We start from the raw sequence: 20372 nt of genomic DNA, 5'->3' as shown, positions 1-20372 counted from the left end.
GCGACCCAAGTCATCATAGGTGCGGGAGCATTTCACACTAAATAAACAGAAAAACTGTGTTAACTACAAAACATGCAAACGCGACATGGCGGGAGCAACGCGGCAATGATCCAGCACCTGAAACTCAAACATGTTTGAGTCTGTGATGAGGAGGAAGGGAGTTCAACAGCAGGTTAAGTCACTACAGAATCCTACTTTTGTTCCGTTTCGAAGTGAAGAACGTAATGTCCCTGGTGCGGATGTTTACTCGTTATCCAGATTGACAAGCATCACAAGTTAGCATTAGCTCGTTAATAACAGTATAATCAGGGGTGGTGTAGTTACTTTGCGCTTTGCATTGTAAGACTAAAAACACGTTTTTATTCACTCGCCTTTTTTGGACCATTCATTTATCAATATGTTGTCATGTATAGCTACACTGCAAAACTTCCTTAGTAATTTTGTCTAATTTCCAGTCCAAATATCTAAAAAATCTTAAATCAAGATTACTAGACAAGAAAATTAATTGATGCTTAAAACTTCTGTTTGAAATGATATCTCATTAAGATTATTTTTGTACCCCATTGGCAGATAATTTTTCTTGCTTTAAGCAAACAATCACTTAATTTGACGTGTTTTTTCAGAAAACAAGACATAATTTCTTATGCTTTTTCATGTGTCTAGTACATGTTTCTTGATATAAGATTTTTTTTTAAATTTGGACTGACAACGGGACAAAACTACTAAGTTAGAAAAGCAATTTTTGCAGTGTATAGGCTATTCTGTGCTTTCTCCCATATAGGTTGTTATTGACAAATATATTTGTGTGTGTTGTACTTTTTAATTTAATTTTAAAGTTCTTTTATAGCTCTTGGTCATCTTAAGCTTTGTTAAAATGTGGTGTATAAATGAAGCTTGCACTTACTACAATGATGGTAGTAATTGAATGAATAAGCTTCAAGTGAATTTGAGAGAGAGTGTGTGTGTGTGTCAGTGTTTGTCAGTGTGTGCGTCTGCAAAAGTGTGTGCGTTTGCGAGTGTGTGCATCTGCGAGTGTCTGTCTGCAGTGTAGTGTAGAGAACAAGTTCTTACATTCAAACAAATCCTGTTAAGTTTTCTGATTTGTATTGTTCTTTAGTTTTTATAAATTATTTATTGTTCTGGCAGCTCAGGTGGCACTTTTATTTTAAAAAAGTCTATATATTTGGCAGATGTAAAGCATACATGTGTATGTTTTTTGTGTTAGTCCATTTTTGTTTGATTTTATTATTTTTATAACAGCTCAGGGATGTTCAAGGAGCAACATGCTTGTGCACTTTCTAAAGATTTTAGTTCTGTTTTTGAATAAAGGGTTGGAAATTATTGCTTTTCTTGTGTTTTTTTTTTTATCCGATTCATCGATTAATCGAAAAAATTATTTACAGATTAATCGATTATTAAAATAATCGTTAGTTGCAGCCCTACATTTGATGAACTTGTCAATGCAATCGAACCCTTGACCTTTGTGTTTCTAGCACCATGTGTTACCAATTAAGTTACTGGAATACATTAAAATCTTCCTGGAAGATACTATTTACATTACTCCGCTTTGTGAAAATAGCCCCTTAGGAGAGATCAGCTCCTGCAGGGCCTGTCAGATCATAACAAGTTCTGTATAGAGACACAAAGCTCAAAACAGTGTCATTTCTAATGATCAAACCTCTATAGTCACTAACCTCATAAGCTATATTACTAAAAATGTCAAGAAGACAGGAATGTGTGACTATATAATAAATAAAGTGAGAATTAAAACAAGATAAATAAACAATCAAACAACAAACAAGTAGATTTGTTGGCATTCGTTGGATCATTGTGGATTAGAAGTTAAATGACTGGATTAACAGCAAAGAACGGCAATGAAAGACTTAAATAAACCTTAATAGAGTTATTTTCATACCCATACTATTTGAATAATAGGGTACATGTTGCACTGTCCTTTTGCACAGTTTATGCTTATGTGCTGGTCATGTTATATTTATGATATATTATGTTGTATTTGCAGACAGAATTGTTTCTTGTTCTGGGATCACATCTTTTACAAGTGGTTTTAGTGTACAATGCGCAATTAAGGGTAGACTGTGCAATCGCATAGTTTTCTTTTAATTATTATCTGAAGTTATATAAATAATAGTACATATAGGCCATTTTGAAGGCCTGTACTTTAAAAGGCTTGGGTTAAAAGCCTTGAATTGTAGTGCAAAAAAGGATTTTATTTATATATCGTTTTATGAGTAACATTATATATGAATATATTTATTTAATTTAATTAACAATCCACAGACTGAAACTGCGTTCGCAATAGACCGCTTTTTTTTAAACCCAATTTACGCTTTTACCGTAATGCACTTTTTTTTATTATTTCCAAGTATTATTACAAATGAGATCAATAATATCACAACATAATAGGCCTAATTAGCCAGCCAACAACTACTCTTGAGAAAACAAGATACACGATTAATTGAGCACTAACAATCACAAACGTGATAAAACCCACTTAAGGTGCACATACATTTTAATCCAGATCATTAAGTTAAATATTCAATGGAAAATTTCAAATAGGTATATTGTATGTACAATAGATAATTGGATCATCTCTTTAACATCTTAAATCAAGATCCATATGGGACTTATGTTTTCAATTTAAGTTTGAGCATGTTTGTGGTTGTTGGTGCTCAATTATTGATTTTTTTTATAAAAAACATGAGTACGTGTGCAGCTAAACTGAAATGGTTTATATATAATATATAATGCAAGTTAACGGGGTCAGAAGAATATCTTACCAGGAAATGCCATCTCGCATTGACTACAATGACAAAATGAGAATAAATTATAATGAAAATAAATATGAAAATGATCAAGAGATATCGAGTTGGCACACACGTGGTTAGCTAAAGTTGATCTAGACACAACATTGACCTGGTCGCCAATAAGTATTAATTGTATTTTCTTTGAGTTTAAATATCACACACACGTATCTATATTATAAATATATGTATATGTTAAGATGTTTAAATGAATTCATAACAATATAAATTAACCGTTAAAAAACGATGCATGTTGGGCCATTTCTTAGTAACAAAAACGATTATTTACCATACCTCTAACTCGCGATTGACGACGAAGTTATCTGTTCGGTCTGTTCTGGTGGTTCATAATGAACAGCGATCCCCTACTGGAGAAATAAGGAAAAACAGGGTCCTAATACTGCATAGGGCGTAAATCTGCCTGGGACGTAAAACTGCATGCTCCAGGTCTGCAGACTCCCCCTTCTCGTGGTCAGGGCTGCGTTTCCCGAAACCTTCTCATCATTATGTCATTCTTAAGTTATACCTAAAGCTGTACCTTATCGTTAATATGTTTCCCGAAACACCCACACTTTTCCCGTTGAGAGGGTTAAACACCCGCACTTTTTCTGCAGTTTTTCCGCAGTTTTGTACAAACGCCTTACAGCAGTCGCTCCTCCGTTTCTCTTGCCGCTCTGTGTCTGCTCTCGATGCGGCTGCTTCCTCTCCCCTCCCACTCAAACAGAACACCGGCTTTGAGTGTGACCGGATGGTGATTGGCTGTTCTGCCTTAAGTCCCGCCTCTCTTGGTGTGTTAGATTTATCGGTTAGCTCGTGCTGAAGAGGCGGAACGGTAATGGTTATTTACGTTTTCCTTTTCCAGCGACTTTGAATGAGTGTTTATGCTTTCGAGGTTTTTAAATAACCTTGATATGTGTTTGGGGAGATGTTCTGTTTATGTTTTGTTGATATGTCGAGTGTTTTCTGAATTATATTTAGTTTTTAGACTAATGCTAATTGCAAATTGGGATATTGTTCAGAAATAGCTAAATTCGGTTATTTAGTAACTGTGATGAATAAGGCAGGGAATTGACGAGGAGGAGGGACAAATTGTCCTTGTTAAGCAGTGTATTGTGATATATTTTGATATTTTGAGCTTTGCTTTTTTTGTTTAGCTGAATACCTTTGTGGATACTTACCTATTATGTTTGATTGTACCTGTTGAAGAACTATGAACGAAAAGTGTATATTATTTTAATGTTTAAAAACAGAAAATTGTTACATTATTTATACCACCAGAGAAAAAGCTTTGTGTGGGCGTTTTTTTATATCTTCCCTTTTCAAGGTGCAAGTAAGCAAACTTTAGCGGTCACAGTCCTGTCAGACCCATGTCACTATCAAGTTTACCACTGTCTTTCCCCCCTGGGATTATTAAAGTATTTCTGATTCATTAGCAAGTCTACTGTTGTGTATTTTCACAACATATTTTTGACTTATTTTCTGTGTGTTCCGAATGTGTTTTTATACTTTACTAGTATCACACATTTAAATGGGAAGCTTTTTATATCTTGTATGTTATACATTTTGTACAGTTCTGTCATTACATTCAACGTTTTCATTGTTAACAAACAAAACACATCCATCCCCCATACTTTTGAAAAGCTTGCTACAGCCCTGTGCAGCACTCTTCGCTATACCTTAACACTGTTGACGGTTCACTCCGCTAGTGGCCACTGTGAAAAAAAGTCTTATTTACATCGTAGTCCAAACAAATAACATTCTAAAGTTAAATACATCAGTATTTTGATGTGTCTTAATGAAAGTCTATAATTGTCACACTGAGGGTTGTTTAGCTTTTTAATTATATTACCTAAAGGTGCATCAGCTGCATGGCAAACCAAAGAATTTGGAGTAGGCTATACTTAAATGGAGAGATTTTGTCAGGAAGTTGTGATACAGCGAATATTTTTTGCTAAATCAAAGACGGCGCCATCCGCGGATTAATTTAGTGTATGTGCATTTAATCAGTGAAAATCTGCTACAATTTATTCTGCAGTTATAATTATAGAAAATAAAAGTTTAACTGCCACGGCAGGAAATTCACCACCTTTTAGATCTTGGTCCGCGTTCTGGGCTGCACAATTATGGCATACTTGATTATATTATTCGTCTCGATATTGTAAACCTGCTTATCCAGTGTGCAAGCACAATAAACATGTGAACTATACAACTCTAATTTTAAGATGCTGGAAAAAACTTTTTTAATGCACCGCAACAGCAAGCAACGAGTGACCCAAAGTTTGACCATTGATATAAATGACCGTACTGCCAGATAATGTAGCGTGTTGACACATTTGGGAATGAGATAGCGGGTTCGCACACTCATTTCATAATTATATAACATTTAATTTAAAAATTAATTTAGTTTGTAATTTGGTTTTTATACGAGTCCTAATAAATACAACCTCAGCTATTTCTAAAGTGCTTATTTTATAAAGTACGTGACTATATCTCATAAAGCAGACCCTATATAGAGTGAATAATTAATTGTCGAGCGATCGATAGTCATTTAACTTCAGTGCCATGGACAGCACCTGTTTACGTGGCATGTAGGAAAGTAACCTCCTAAGGTATAGTTCCAGAAACACACGTAGAAAATGTATACATGTAGTTATGATATACCCCTAGAGTCTTCGTAGCACGCTAAGAGACAACGTTATCGGGAAACACAGCCCAGAGCATGGTGTTAGGAACGCCAAGGTCACGGGTTCGATCCCAGGGTTTGCAAATAGGATACTTAGAAAATAAATGTATAGTATGATGCAATCTAAGTCACTTTGGATTGAAGCGGCTGGCAAATGCGTACATGAGATGTACATTTCCCTTTGTAAATAGAAATGTTTAGCCTATAGTTTTATATTTATCTTATATGTGGACTGCAGCATGGGATTTAGAAAAAAATCTAAACATATGTTCAATATATTAATAAACACAATCTCTGATGACGTTGATCTTACAAAATAATGTAATTTAACACAAACAGTACGTCTTTTTAAAGCATTGTGTCAATGTGAGTCTTTGCATTTGCATATGTTATCCAGCAGATGTCCTCCACGTGCCGTGTGTCAGCTTTATCAACGGTCATTCGCCAACAGAAAGTCACAGTACGAGCACAGCTCCCCCTACAGCCACAGAATCGATATTGCGTTCCCCAATGCGTCCATTAGGAACAAGCATGTTGTCATGTTGCGTCGCGTCTGGTGTAGACAGGCCCGGATTAGGAATTCAGGGGCTCCCGGGCAGTGTCTTGTAGACCCCCTCATACGCACAGGTGCACAATAAAGTTTTGAAATAGTCTACAGGGTACTACGTGTACAGGAAATTACATTGCCAAGTTACAAACTATGTTCACAACTTGAACAATATCAACACCTGTACACATCCTCCATCATACATTTACACCACAACAATGCTTTTCTTGACCAGCAAACCAACAATATCAAGACATTTCCTTGCAACTCACTGGCATATAGAAGCACACACATCTTCCCCATTACCTTATAATTCTTAGATCTATCAGATTCTTCCATAATTCACACACAAACGCGCTGGATTAACCAAATCTCCTGCTAATGAAAGTACTACTATTTTAAACAATGACATGTTAATGTCTGTTGTCAAAAAGTAAATTCCAAGTTTAACACTGTTCCCAAAAAGTATAAAAGTGTTTCTTCAACCATCAACTGGTTTCCTGCTAGTAAACGCCGTTCTCGGTTCTCTGCAGTTTATACATGTGGTTTGAAGTGTGTTTGATCTTTAAATGGAAATTGCACGAAGAGATCCAGTTCTCAAGTGTGGGAAAACCTCAGTTTCGACACTCCTAATAAAGTGTCATGTCTGATATGCTATTAAACTTGGTCTTATTCATACATCCTCAATGCTTCATCAATTACGATCCAAACATCTAAACACTTTGGGCAACGATACTCAAACAACAGAGCACCAGTCTGCACCATCTGAGGATAGGGTAAAATACATATAAATAATAAAGAAATTTCCTTTGGGACACTAAAAACTATCTATTTCCTTCAACACATGAGCAATAAAGTAATTAAAATGCAATTTTCATATTCTATTCCATTTTTATGTGTTGTAATAGTTTAAGAACTGTTTGACATTCTTGACACACTAGAAACACTATTTAAGAACACTATTTTAGTGTCCATTAGTTTGGTGCGATAATCTATTGTACATAGTTTTACAGGCTATGTTGGATTAAAGACAACACCAACCAAACACTTTAAAATTGTGTCCACATTCACACTATATTATTATATAGTAAATATAAATAAATAAATACACATATATATATTTATGAAGAGATTGGTTCAAAAAATAATAATCAGTTTTTTGTGTTAGATTGCTGTATTTTTTATATTAAGTGTAATTCACCATAAAAAAAAAATGAAAAACAGAAATTAGAAAAATCTCATTTTGGAAGTCTTCATATTTATTAAATTATTATTCATGTTACTTATGTTAAGAACTGGATGTTGCTATTTTTCTTTGTTACTTCCAGTTCTAATGCTATATATTATGAAATATATAAATAAAGCTTATAATAACGTTTCAATGAACAAAACATCTGAGTGACACAGTCGGTGTAGGAATTTGTATTGACCACCAGATGGCGAAGTAGAGCACTGTGTCAAAAGCTTTGAAGCACCGATGCAGTTTGTTGAAAAAGCCTCCCCTATTCAGAAGCTTCATTCGGCACATTCCTACATACTCGACAAACTATAACTAAAGACTGATTTGACTTGACTATCCATCATGATCGACAATAATATGTTTCTCTACACACAAAACCAAAAGCTTTGTCATGAATCTGCCACAAGATTAAAAAAACAGGACATGGAGAGGCAGAATCATGACACCAGCTGAGAATTTTAGCAAACCGGCTATTAGTTTAACCCTTAATCAGTCCTTGGGGTCCAGCTGACCACATTGAAAGATTACTTCATTTTTTTAAAGTGTTCCCTTCATCTCAGGGGCATGGGACTCTGTGACTTTTCTTAAATAATCTATTTTAACACGCACAGAAAATCTGTCCTTGATTTGGTTCGCAAAGGTGTGTTAAAAAAATGTTTAAGTTATTAGCACCATAACTCGAAAAAAAAATTGTTATGAAATCATTTGATCAGGGTGTTGTTGCCAGGCCTGCTCACAGACAGAAAAAATACAACATAAACCCGAGTAGGCAAATTTTTAACAATAGGCCACGCCACGCTCACAAGACGGACACATCTCCAATGACATGCAGCACTTAAATCGGTTATGACATACCTGCCCAAAACGGTTTAACAATACTACAAATATTCATACACATTGTAGAAAGGTTCAATAAAAGGAAGGCGGGGGGGGGGGGGACCGGCAGACATTTAAATAAAGTTTTAATCAAAATAATAACAAACTAGAAAGACTGTCTCCTCCGTGACACAAGACCGGTGCCGGCACAGCTGCCGCTCATTTACACTCACTCACCGGCCTCGAATCACAGTCTCGCCCCGCCTACTCCACTACACACATTTTAGTCAGGAATTAAGTTAATATTTAGATTTAGAAAAAGTCTTCAGACAGGGACGCCAAACACGACATGAAAGCATAGTGTCAAAAAAAAATTCTTCGCTTAGTTTACTTTGAAAATAATACTTAAAACATTGCTTGTGGGCTGATATTTTTTCCATAAAAATTCCGAAATGATGTCATTTCCATTAAACAACGTTATCTGACTGCAGTGGCGGTTTTAGGCACGGGCGAACCGGGCAGCCGCCCGGGGAGGCAAATTTCCACGACACGTGGGGAGAGGCTAAAGCATAGAGTTGAGCCGGATACTCGGCTGAAACGAGTATCCGGTACGGATAAAGCACTTTTGCCGAGTACGAGTATCATACGAGTAATACGAGTCAATATCTGTGCTCGGATTGAATAAAAATCCTCATTGTGTTGCTGACTGTGTCCCGCTCTGCTCACTCACACACAGAACACTGAGAAGAGAACAGCGCTCTGTCTATCTGTCTCTCCCTCAGTCACTCAGGTTTACGGGTCTTTTCCGTTAACGTTTAGGGTTTCTTCAGCGTCAGGTTTGTTTTTTATTTCGGTTTGTAGTACTTACTTATTAACGAGAAGAGTTCTGATAAACGTGGGGTTTGTTCAGACGTGGTGCTTGGTAGAATGCGCCTCGCGTTGCGTCTCCGCCTGTCGGAGTTTGTTTTTCTTTTTTAAACCGTCAGCTGGCTCTAACCAGTTTTTAATTAAAAGTTAAAAAAATAATGTTATGTTGAGATGAAAACTCTTGTTCATTACATTTTACTTCATAATTGCAACCGCATGTGTTGTATTCATTGTTGCCAAACTTGTTCTGAATATAGTTCGTTTGTTATCGTGATCAAAACCATTGATCTGAAGCTCAATGCTGATGCTGTCATGTTAATAGTTTTATAATCAGCAATAAATATAGTAATTTCTGATCAACCCATATCAATTGCATGCTTAAAATAACATACCGGTTAAAGCCCCGCCCATCTCAAGACAACCCGACCCACTTCCGGGTTAAATCCCGCCCATTTCTGGGTTAGGCCACGCCCAGTCCGAGTACAGATACGAATACAGATAATTCATATGGTTGACAGATACGGATACAGATAATGCTGTACTCGCTCATCCCTACTAAAGCACTTGAAGAAGAAAAATAATCTCCGCCGCTAAACGGGTTTCTATTATCTATAATAAAACTGTCTGCGTGGGGAATTGGCAAATTGCCGCCCCTGCTTGCTGAGAAGCGCAGAAGCTGTGTAAAAAGTGGAAAGGGGAGGGGCCGCGCCCTCGATGGACAGTTCACCTCTCCCAAATGGAGCGAACAAGGAGGGGGATCCACTTAGTGGGCTAAAATCAGTCACACCTTGACTTTCTTCCAAATAACGCACATTTCATTCATAATATTAAAGCATAGGCCTATAATTGCATGGTTATTTTTTTTCTGAATTGTGTGTGTGAAATGGCTAATTAAAAAAGGTAATCCAAAACGATTATGTGGAGGTGAAGTGGTTTAGTCTTGACTTCTGGTCGTGAGTGACAGTGTTGAGGGGATGTGAAAACTGTTGATTGTCGAGTGCCAGAAAAACACAGCGATGGAGAGAAAAAGGTTAAAGCCGTCAGGTGCCCAATAAAGGAAAAAAAATAAAGGAGGAGAAAAGAGCAAAAGATAAAGGTATGCAACTACGTTCTCTCAGTATGATTACGGTAACGTTATCCATGTCACCAAGCTATCCTGTAGCTCATTGGTAAGAGCATTGTGTTAACAACGCAAGGTTGCAAATACCTTCCCAGGGGAACGCAAGGTTGCAAATACCAATCCCAGGGTATTGCAAATACCTATGTACAATATATAGGATAAAGTAATGTAAGTCGCTTTGGATAAAAGCGTCTGCCAAATGCCTAAATGTAAATGTAAATGTAAATGTAAATGCAATGAAGGGCTAATGTTAATTGGTGGTATAACGGTAACTCTTACGTTTGTTAGCCTTCTTGCTGTGATGCTTGCTAGGCTAATACAACAATAATTCGGTTTTAACTCAACAAACACGAGATCTCATTTCACCATAAGATTGTGCTTTGCAACGAAACTGTTACAAGTAAAGTTATTATTTATTTCCATCATTTGGGTTATTGTTGAGCCCTGTAGTTAGCCAACGGAATTAACATATGTGCAGGACATTTCAAAGACGAACATTTGCTGTAACTCTGTTGTGACAAAGCATATAATTCGAGGCAGAAACCAAGGAGCTAATTGTTCCTCCCTTAGATTAGATTATTATAGCGTCTAATGAGTCATGACAGACATTTGGCATGTAAGGGCATGTTTATTTAAATTTGCAATTCATAAGAGTTATACTGTAGCCTACTGTCTTTTGATGTCAATTTCAATTGCAATTCAATTGCAATTTCAGGGGCACTTCTAAAGTATTTTGGAGAATCCTCTGCCACTGGTCAGCCATCAAAATCCATCAGCCTCCTTGAACTTATCACTTTTATGCATGATAAGGATCTATCGGAGATCTACTCCAATTTTTGGACTGCTCTCAGGATTGCACTTACTCTGCCAGTCACTGTGGCTCAAGCAGAGAGAAGATTTCAAAAGTTGATCAAGTCGTACCTGAGGTCAACCATGTCTCAGGAACAGCTCACTGGCCTTTTATCAGCAGTATCAATCACTCAATAAGGGTCAGATTTCGTATGATGACATTATTGACGATTTTGCATTAAGGAAGGCCAGAAAGGTCAGGTTTAAGTTTGTGTTTTCTGTTAGTGCAATAGTGTAATAATTAGATTTGCTTTTGTGTGATTTGTGTGATGAAGGATTTGTGATTTTTAGAATATTTATTCTATATTTATTTGTATATTATTCTTAATATTTTATGTTATTGTTGTTTTCCGCTCATGTCTCCACATCATGATTGTACATATGTTGCCAATTGATGTACATAGAGTATATTTAAGTTCTGATTACTTATACTGTTTTGTGCAGAATTGTGTATTTAAAATGTTCTGTTGAAGGATTTGTGCAATTGAGAAATATAAGGTTCGTCTTACACTTATATAGTTATGGTAAAACATGGCTGTTTTTTTTTTCTCGGATGGGTGGGAGTAGGTGGGGGGGCGCCCAGAGGGGATCTGACCCGGAGAGTGATTCAATGTAGAACCGCCACTGTCTGACTGAATAATTTTTTTGGGGGTAGAATGATCCCACAGTGTGTCATTCTAAACAAACGTCTTTCTTAGGCGTTGTGGCAGGTTGCAAACTAACTTTAGAGGTGCATACCGCCACCTACTGTGACAGAGTGTGAAGATAAATGTTTACATTTCCCCATGTTCTTCATCGCTATGTTTAGACTGTTAGTCAAAATCCCATTTTTGTGAATTTCCGATAGGAATCTAATTTAAATGATTGATTGTCCACATTGTGTATAGCAACTGTTCAGATCCTATTTGTGTGTCCTGTGCACTTTCTTGGTTTTTGCAATATATTATCTGGTTTCTATGACAATAAGGGAGCCTCAGAGATAGAGGGTACACCACGCGAACACCAAAATACTCAATTGACTGCTTACATTGTAAGCCTTACAATGTCATGAAAGGCATTTCCGTGCATCATTTCAGTGTTCAGGAACACCTGCGGCATGTTCAAGCTCAAACCGGTGTGCTACGTTTTGCTACGGTTTCAGGTTGAACGACAAGCTTCCTGGAAACGGTTTTGAACGGTGTGCAACGGGGTTTGAGATAAGTTTTCTCTTGTTTGGTGGGCGTGTCAAGAATGTCAGCCCAATGAGCAGCAACATGTATATAACCCACGCGGTATTAAAGAGACAGCTCGCACAATGGGTCCAAGTAAAGCCGTTTGTCATGAAATACAGGGGGGAGAACCCAAATGCAGGCAGGCACGGTGGTGAAGGGGTTAAATACGTTAGTATTACTATTATTTCGTCTCAACTGTCAGTTGTCATGGTACATCGAGCATTTCAGAAAGTCGACGTTATGAAAAATGATATATATGAAACCCAAATATATATCTATATAGGTGCAAGTGCGGCAAAGGTGTCAAAATGCAAAGTTAATAGAAAGATAAACAAAGTGTAACACCCCAGAAATAACGTTACATGCTAATGTTAGCGTTATATGCATTAGCTAAACACAGACATAAGGTACAAAAATATTTCTTGAAGTTAACTCAAAAATCAAAAGTCACACGTATAGGTTGGGATTCGGTGGAGCTAACAGGTCCAAATAAAGTTGGTATTGCCCCCTCTTTTAAGGATAGTCGTTTCACATACCCTGCAGTGAATGCTCCAAGATTATTAAACCAATCTTCGGTGAAATGTCGCGCGCACAGTACAACCCTGGGGTTATACTCCTTTGGTATCGTTGGAAAAATTAATTGTAACCATTTTTCCCTCAGAGGTTCTTCCTTTGGTAGTTGAAATAAGACCGACATAGTTTCACACCGTAGAACACAGGTTCTAGACATGATACACACGCATCACGAACGAGTGTTTGGAGAAGGGGAAATACGTATTCCTGGCAGTCTCAGCAAAACGTAGGCGGGGAGTATGTCTAGTGACGTAGATACACAGGTGAAATATTCCATGCTTCGTTTGTGTGATTCAAAGTTGACTCCCATTTTAACAAACAAATAACTTTGTTATTTATTCACCTTCGGACTTACAACATGGCAGAAAGCTTACTTTCAAACACGGCAACATAACAGACTGGATGAAATGTCATTTTCCTGATCTCATGCTACGTACTCTTTAAATAAAGTTTTGCTACGTTTTGTCAGGGCTGAACACATTGCGTGTTTTATTTCAGGTTTCTTTGTTTCTCCTATTGTCCTAAAACATTTTGATGGGTGTTTTGCCACACAGGGCAGCATTTACCAGTCGCTATATGAAAGACATTTATTATTATTATTTTTATATAGTATAATAATAATAATACATTTATGTTCTATATTTTATACATTTTATATAACGCCTTACTCAAAGAGCTTCACTGCAGACATCACATCAGGTGATATGAGATAGAAAGTTCGTTCCACTTTGTGTTTATAGTCTAGGACCGGACCTTTATATGATTGACAGACATTTTTTTATTTGCCCATTCATTTTTAATTTTAATCTTACCCCAAGGTCCTTAAGTTGTAATAATTTGTTTTCTCTTCACACATTCGTTGCACTATTTAGTAAATTGCAAACCTTTTATTTTATGATTTGGTGCGCTCTATAAATTCTTGAACATTAGTCCTGACAGATGATGTCCAACGCATTCTTGATTTAATTATAAAACAAAAAATCAAACCATTGGTGGAGTTTTTATTACAACCTTTTATGTTCATTTTATTAGTTTCAGTTTCTTTTTTGCACACGCCCTCTTGTGGTGAGAGGGGTCTCTGTTTTCTTTCCACTTTTTTGCAGTTTATGTTTGTGTCATTGTCGTTTTTTTGGCTTATTGTCTCAGACCATTTATCAAGAAATGTACATTCTCTGTTGTCCTGATTTTTCGGTACTGTTTTTACTTAAAGCAGCCCTTGGCTTAATCTTTTTATTGCCATACTTGCCCTGATAACAGGGCAGACAGGACACATGATTGGACACACTGAATTTAGGGTTTGCTTTTTATTTAAAGGCTTTGCTTTTTATTAAATCAGATTTGTTAGATGAGGGAGATTTAAAAAACTTAATGATGGGAGAAAAATACCCATTTTGTGTGTAGAAACACCCTGTAATTATACACATTCATCCAATCTTCTTTTTGTATTCTCCTTTAAACCACAACAGGGACACAAAACAGGCTGTTGGCGATCCCCTAACAATCTGATGTCACATTGATTTATGCCCGCCCATGACCGCTCACAGATTCCGCCGTATGAGCGCTTTGGTCCTCCTTCCGCCAGTGACACGCGTTCAGCCATTTTTAAGCAAGAGAGGATGTAGCCACTAGCCAGCGATAAAAATGTCTTAGAAACAAAAAATCTGTGCTGTTGTTGGATAAAAAATGGAACTTAAAAGAAGGCTGGGAGAAGACCTTTATGACTTCGCGTTCGGGAAGAATTTACTTTTTTCGGATCGACAAACCAACATTCACCGGTCCGTGAATAATAATATTGATGAGTATCATGCTTACAATTGACTCAGACTTTAAAGTCACCATGCAATCCAACAGGAAAATTCTAAGTGTTTTACACAGTGTTGCAGTGATTATTATAAATTATTTATACGAGCACGCCATGATTTTTTATTAATCTTTATTCAAAACGTTGAGCTCTTCTCCCCCTTTCAACAAAAACACTTCACCACTGACATCAGCAACAAAAAAAGGTAGGACTATTAATATAAATTTTACAAAAGCAAAAAATAACTATAAATTGTTTCTCAGAAAGATGAAACAGTAGTGTGTGCTGTTTCTAGTTTCTAAGACTAGTTTTAGTGGTTGAAGCAGATTTCACTTATACTTTGAATGAAAGCTGTACAGCAAAACAATGACATCAAACCCTAGAGAGATTCATCAGGACGTAAACAGAAAGCTGAACAATTTAATTGGTCTCTATACACTGGGTTCTAAACGCCAACATTACTTATCTGGTGTCCTACCAATCCTGACAGATGTCCTGATTTTATTATGTAAATGGTGGGATTTACTATTCACCTACTATTATCATTGTTATAAGTTTTTCATGAAGCATGCTCATCTTTTGGAAAATATCTGTGCCTTGTCTATTAGGCCTATTAATATTCTATTGTTTTCAATGGGAATCTGAGGAAACTCCCTCCTGGACTTCACAAATATTTATTAACAAAAATATTTGACGTGGAGCTGCTGTTCCTTTGGCACACATAACTCTTGTTTTCTTTTAATATATACGACTGATGGCCACTTTATTAGGTACATGTTCATATATCTAATTAGTCAATCAAAGATCTGCAATTCAATACTTTTAGGCATGCAGACATGGTCAAGAGGATCTGCTCAAGTTCAAAATGGGTTTGAAAGGTGACTTGAACAAGACAGTTCTCCGATAGCACACATACATCCTGCAGACGTCTACTTGATGCCCGCATTTACATCTGAAAGACATAGCTTGCTCATCTGCAATCTTCTCTGTCATCCAGATGTCTGTGGGATCTTTATATAGATTATGTATATAAAACTGCTCTTTCTAAGATGTTTAGCAGATTTTATTAAACAGGAGACGTTTTCTAGATAGCAGACGTCTTACTGACGTACATGTGCTAGCTGGGTGAGTGGTGCCAGAGTATTTAGGAAACATTGATCTTAGATCTTTCATACAGAATCCTCTTTTTGGTTCACAGAGAATTGGAAAAAAGAAAATGGAATATCCAATAAGAAACTGTTATCGGAGTGAAAATGCCTTGTTGACGTCAAAGGAAGCTCAATCTGAAAAAAGGCAAGAGTAAATGAATACTAAATGATTGAAGTATTCAGATGACCATACATGAAAACACAACACATCAACTTTGAAGCAGATGTTCTAACAGCAGTAGACCAAAGCACAGTGTCTATGTCTTCTAATGGCATATCCAGCAGAATAATGTGTCATGACACAAAGCTCAGATCATCTCTCGAGCATGGTTTCTTCAGCATGAGCTTCAACATTCTCAGATGGTCCCCACAGTGAACAGATCTCAATCTAACAGCGCACTTTTGGGATGTGGTGGACCAAGAGATTTGCATCATGCATGTGCAGCGGACACATTTGCATATTTCATGGCAATATGATGAAAAACTCAGAGGAAAGTGAACAGAACCTTCTTGAAGGCAGTTCTGAAAGCAAAAGGGGTCCATCCAGGTTCTAGAATGGTGTTGCTAGTAAAGTGGCTGGTGAGTGTATGTATGTGCAAATATCACAACAGAAAGACATACAGGTATTCCTGCAACAGTCTCCAAAAAGATTTTTGTCAAACAAGAAGAATTTGAGAAATTTGAGTACACAGAAGATGCAAACAGTGAACTTAATGTAAATCTGCAATAATTCAACTTTCCCCATAGTTTATAGACTTACCTTAAATTAAACTGTAAGACTGTGAGCCTATATTTTAAGCATTTATTTATTCTGCTGAATTTATACATACTTTGTTTATTTAATATCGGTCAATATATGTATAGGCCTAATCTGCAGTATATTTAGTGTATACTGTATTTATCTATGTAACCTGTGTAACATTGTTTTATTAACAGAACAGATGTCATGATCTGTTCTGCGTTTCCCCAGTTTGTTGTGGACTTTTATTTCGTTTCCTGTTTGATTTTAATTCATGCATTCATGACATCAAGACTAGATTACTGTAATGCACTTCTAGGTGGTTGCCCTGCGGGCCTATTACAAAAACTGCAACTGGTTCAAAACGCGGCAGCTCGAGTTCTTACACGTACAAAAAAGTATGAGCATATAACCCCGGTTCTGTCAACCTTGTACTGGTTACCTATAAAGCATCGCATTAACTTTAAGATCTTGCTTATTACCTATAAAGCCCTACATGGTCTAGCGCCGCAGTATTTGAATGAACTTCTATTGTATTACAGACCTCCACGTACATTACGCTCTAAGGGGTCCTGTCAGTTGGTAATAGCTAGAATTTCAAAATCAAGTGCAGGTGGTAGATCCTTTTCTTATCTAGCGCCTAAACTTTGGAATATTCTTCCCTGCACGGTCCGGGAGGCAGACACACTCTGTCAGTTTAAATCTAGACTAAAGACTCATCTTTTTAATCTTGCATACACTACACCTCCATAATATTAATCCTCAGAGGATTTAGGCTGCATTATTTAGATCAACCGGAACCAGGAACACATCCAACAACAAATGATGTACTTGTTGCATCAAAGAGTGCAGAACAGTACTCTACTCTCAGCCAGTCTTGTCTCTTTGTTCCAAGGTTACCGCAGGATGCAGTTCATGCCCAGACCTGATGGCAGAGCTGAGAATGGGAAGCGGTGACCTGACAAGTGCTAAGAGGATAGAGCTGGATAAAGGACGCGACAACTTTGTTTTTCCTACAACATTTCAAATGCTATTAGATTGTTAATGATAATCTTTAATCCTTAATTTTTATATTTTTACTAAGCCTTGTTGTGCAAGCACTGTTGAGCTTGTGCAGAGGCAGCAGCTTTTGCCAGAGGGGAACTGGAATCCCCTGGTTGGGCCTGGGTTTCCCTGAGGTTTTTTTTCTCGATGGGAGTTTTGGGTTCCTCACCACCGTTTGCATATTGTTTTGCACTATCTGCCTGGCCGGGGGGGCTGCTTTAGAATTCATACTTGTATTCAATGTGTCTCATGTACAGCTGCTTTGTAACAATGAAAATTGTAAAAAGCGCTATATAAATATAGTTGAGTTGAGTTGATTTTGTAGTCCTTTGTAGTTCTGTGTTAATCGTTTCCCCTGGTGTTTCTTGATATCTTGTTTTCCCAGTGTATTAAGCCCTTATGTTTCATTTGTTGGTTGTCATTCATTTTGCTTGTTTCCTCTTGTCTCTATTTTCAAATTTTGGATGACCTTTTTTTGTTTTGTTTTGTTTTATCTTATTAAATCATGTGGGTCCGCTTCTCTACCTGGTTACTCTGCCCAATTGTTACAGAAGTAGGTTTACATTACATTTGTAAGGTTCTTTCATCTGAACTTTGCTCATTCCAAAGTATATGTGCATAAATAAACAGATCAGGTCTGTCAGATTGTCAGTACAATGTTGTTGTGGCCTACAAAATCACAAGAACAGAGTTAGAGAGCGATTTGGTAACCATTGTGACTCTCAAGGCAAATCTTTTAATGGCTATTAAATAGTTTATTACAAATGCACACAATATTGATCATAGTCTTTTTTAATATTATGGTTATTGTTAATTATTTTATGTCATTCCTAATACAGACATCAGAGTAGGACCGCCTATGAAACAAATGTGATTGATGCATGAAACATGTAAAGCTTGTTTTTAAGGAGTGGAGTGTGATTAGTTTCTCATCATTGTACGTCATTTTAGAATTCAACAATCACGTCAAACATCTAAACTAACCTGTTTAAATACTAGGCAAGGCTAAACCCTTCACTAAACATATTAACAACACCATAATTACCACCTTAACCCAAAAATAACATTCCTTATGTTTATACCGACAGCTTATTTTATGTCACTTCTGTTCTGTCTCTAGAAGGATTTAGTAAGTGACCTACCTCATGTCACTTCCAGAAATGTCACGGCCAATGACCAGTGATGTTTACACATTAGTAAATAGGTTCAGGAGAACACTTGATCCAGGAACTAAGAAACAAATTGAGAAATCTGTCAAATATAAAAATCCCTGTTTTAACAATTTTGTATAACGCATTTGTACCACCCAAGCAAGCTCCATTAAGACAGTCTAAATATACACTGTATGTATGTTATGTGAGGGATAGTCGAGACGATTAAATATAAATCAATTTTATATTTTATAAATATTTCAAAAAATAATTTAGTTGACTATTACTTTTCCAGCATACATATTCCATATTTCCAAAATATTTCCAGTATGTTTCTTCTACCATATTTTTTATTTTACATTGCTTTTTTGGTTATCACCCTTATTCTCTGTAGAGAGAATGCACGTATTGTTATCTGAAAACCATTTTTCATAACCAATAAATTCCCCAATTCGAATACTGAACCATTCTGTGACAACGGTAAATAAGTCTAAATGGTTTCTAAGGCATACAAAAGCTATACAAGTTAATTATTACTACAGGTTTCGGTACCTGTTGTGATCCCAAGAGTATTAATATTAATAGTTTAGTCGTGTTACGCACCTGCGATCTGCATTTGCGGGGGCTTTAAACGGCTTCGCAGAAGATATTCCATATTTTCTTCATACATGGTCGTTATAAATGGCAAGGACAGGAACTAAACAGCTGAAATAACAAACGAAAGTTAAAGCATCAGGGAGGAGCTTTTTACAGTCAATCATTATATCTTACATCATGGCTGAGAATATCACCACCGCATCAGCTTCGTGTCATATTCACCTGTCAGGGAATCGGTCAAGCGAAAAGTTTCAATCATTTACTAATTCATACACGTTTAATGTTATTGCAGTTCTTACAGGATGCCATTTGAATCATTTGTCATTATATTCTCGTCATATTTATGTCTCTCTGCGCTTCTTTGAGTTGGGACGACAACAGACATCAACCTGAATTCAGTCTGTTTATTTGCAAAGGTAAACTAATTTGGCTTTATGCAAAATACTGTGGAAGGTAGATATCCTGAATAATTCCAATAGCCTACTGTCTTTCAACTCATAGAGCTGAAATATACAGAATCTCCAGTAAGAATGCATATTGAAAATTGCACAGCATATCAACCGAGTATTTTGTAGATTCCTTTTTATTTATTTGTTTTTATTATTATTATGCCTTTATATAATCCTGGACTTTAGAACTTGTTCGCTGATGTCAATGACTTTGGTGAATGGCTATTCAATGTTTGTCTTGTGACACATGGATCTGAAATTGTTTTTCTCTTCTTTTTCATGTGTAAAAGCATTTCAAACACAGTGGCTTCGCGATAATCTCACTGTCAAATTTAACAATGCATAGTTTAAAGCAACCTTTTAGCCCAAAATGTACTGTCAAAGTCAAATGTAAGTCAAATTTTCTTTCGTAGCTCATTTGAAAAAAGGTAATATCAAAAATAAATAACAACATATAACTGTAAAAATAACGACTGTGAATATTAAACTGGTTAAAGGTTATACTATATAACAGCTAAACTATTGGTTGCTGTTATGCACTAATATATCATTTTATTTCATTATACCTTGTATATTTTTGTATAATATGCCAAAAAATGTTAATGCTTACCCTCCAGACAGACTTGTTTGAACCAGGAACATGTTAATGACAACAGCTGACATGTTAGCTGGTGTCCATAGAGACCATATTATTTGTTTTTGCATTTGTTCACAT

General features: G+C 36.5%; 1 long non-coding RNA gene across 3 annotated transcripts in view; it reads right to left on the bottom strand.

Annotated features, from left to right (window-relative positions):
* Window positions 1-19317, bottom strand: part of LOC130429750 (uncharacterized) — a 39511-nt gene extending 20194 nt beyond the window's left edge. For all 3 annotated transcript variants that reach the window (XR_008907673.1, XR_008907675.1, XR_008907674.1), the window contains exons 1-2: window positions 19215-19317; window positions 18603-18690 (exon numbers count right to left, since the gene is read on the bottom strand). This is a non-coding gene — a long non-coding RNA (uncharacterized LOC130429750). The remainder of the gene's footprint in view (window positions 1-18602; window positions 18691-19214) is intronic.
* Window positions 19318-20372: the final 1055 nt, after the last annotated feature.

The sequence above is a fragment of the Triplophysa dalaica genome, chromosome 10, assembly GCF_015846415.1.
Source record: "Triplophysa dalaica isolate WHDGS20190420 chromosome 10, ASM1584641v1, whole genome shotgun sequence".
Lineage (NCBI taxonomy): Eukaryota > Metazoa > Chordata > Actinopteri > Cypriniformes > Nemacheilidae > Triplophysa > Triplophysa dalaica.
This window is presented reverse-complemented; position numbering and strand designations above follow the sequence as displayed.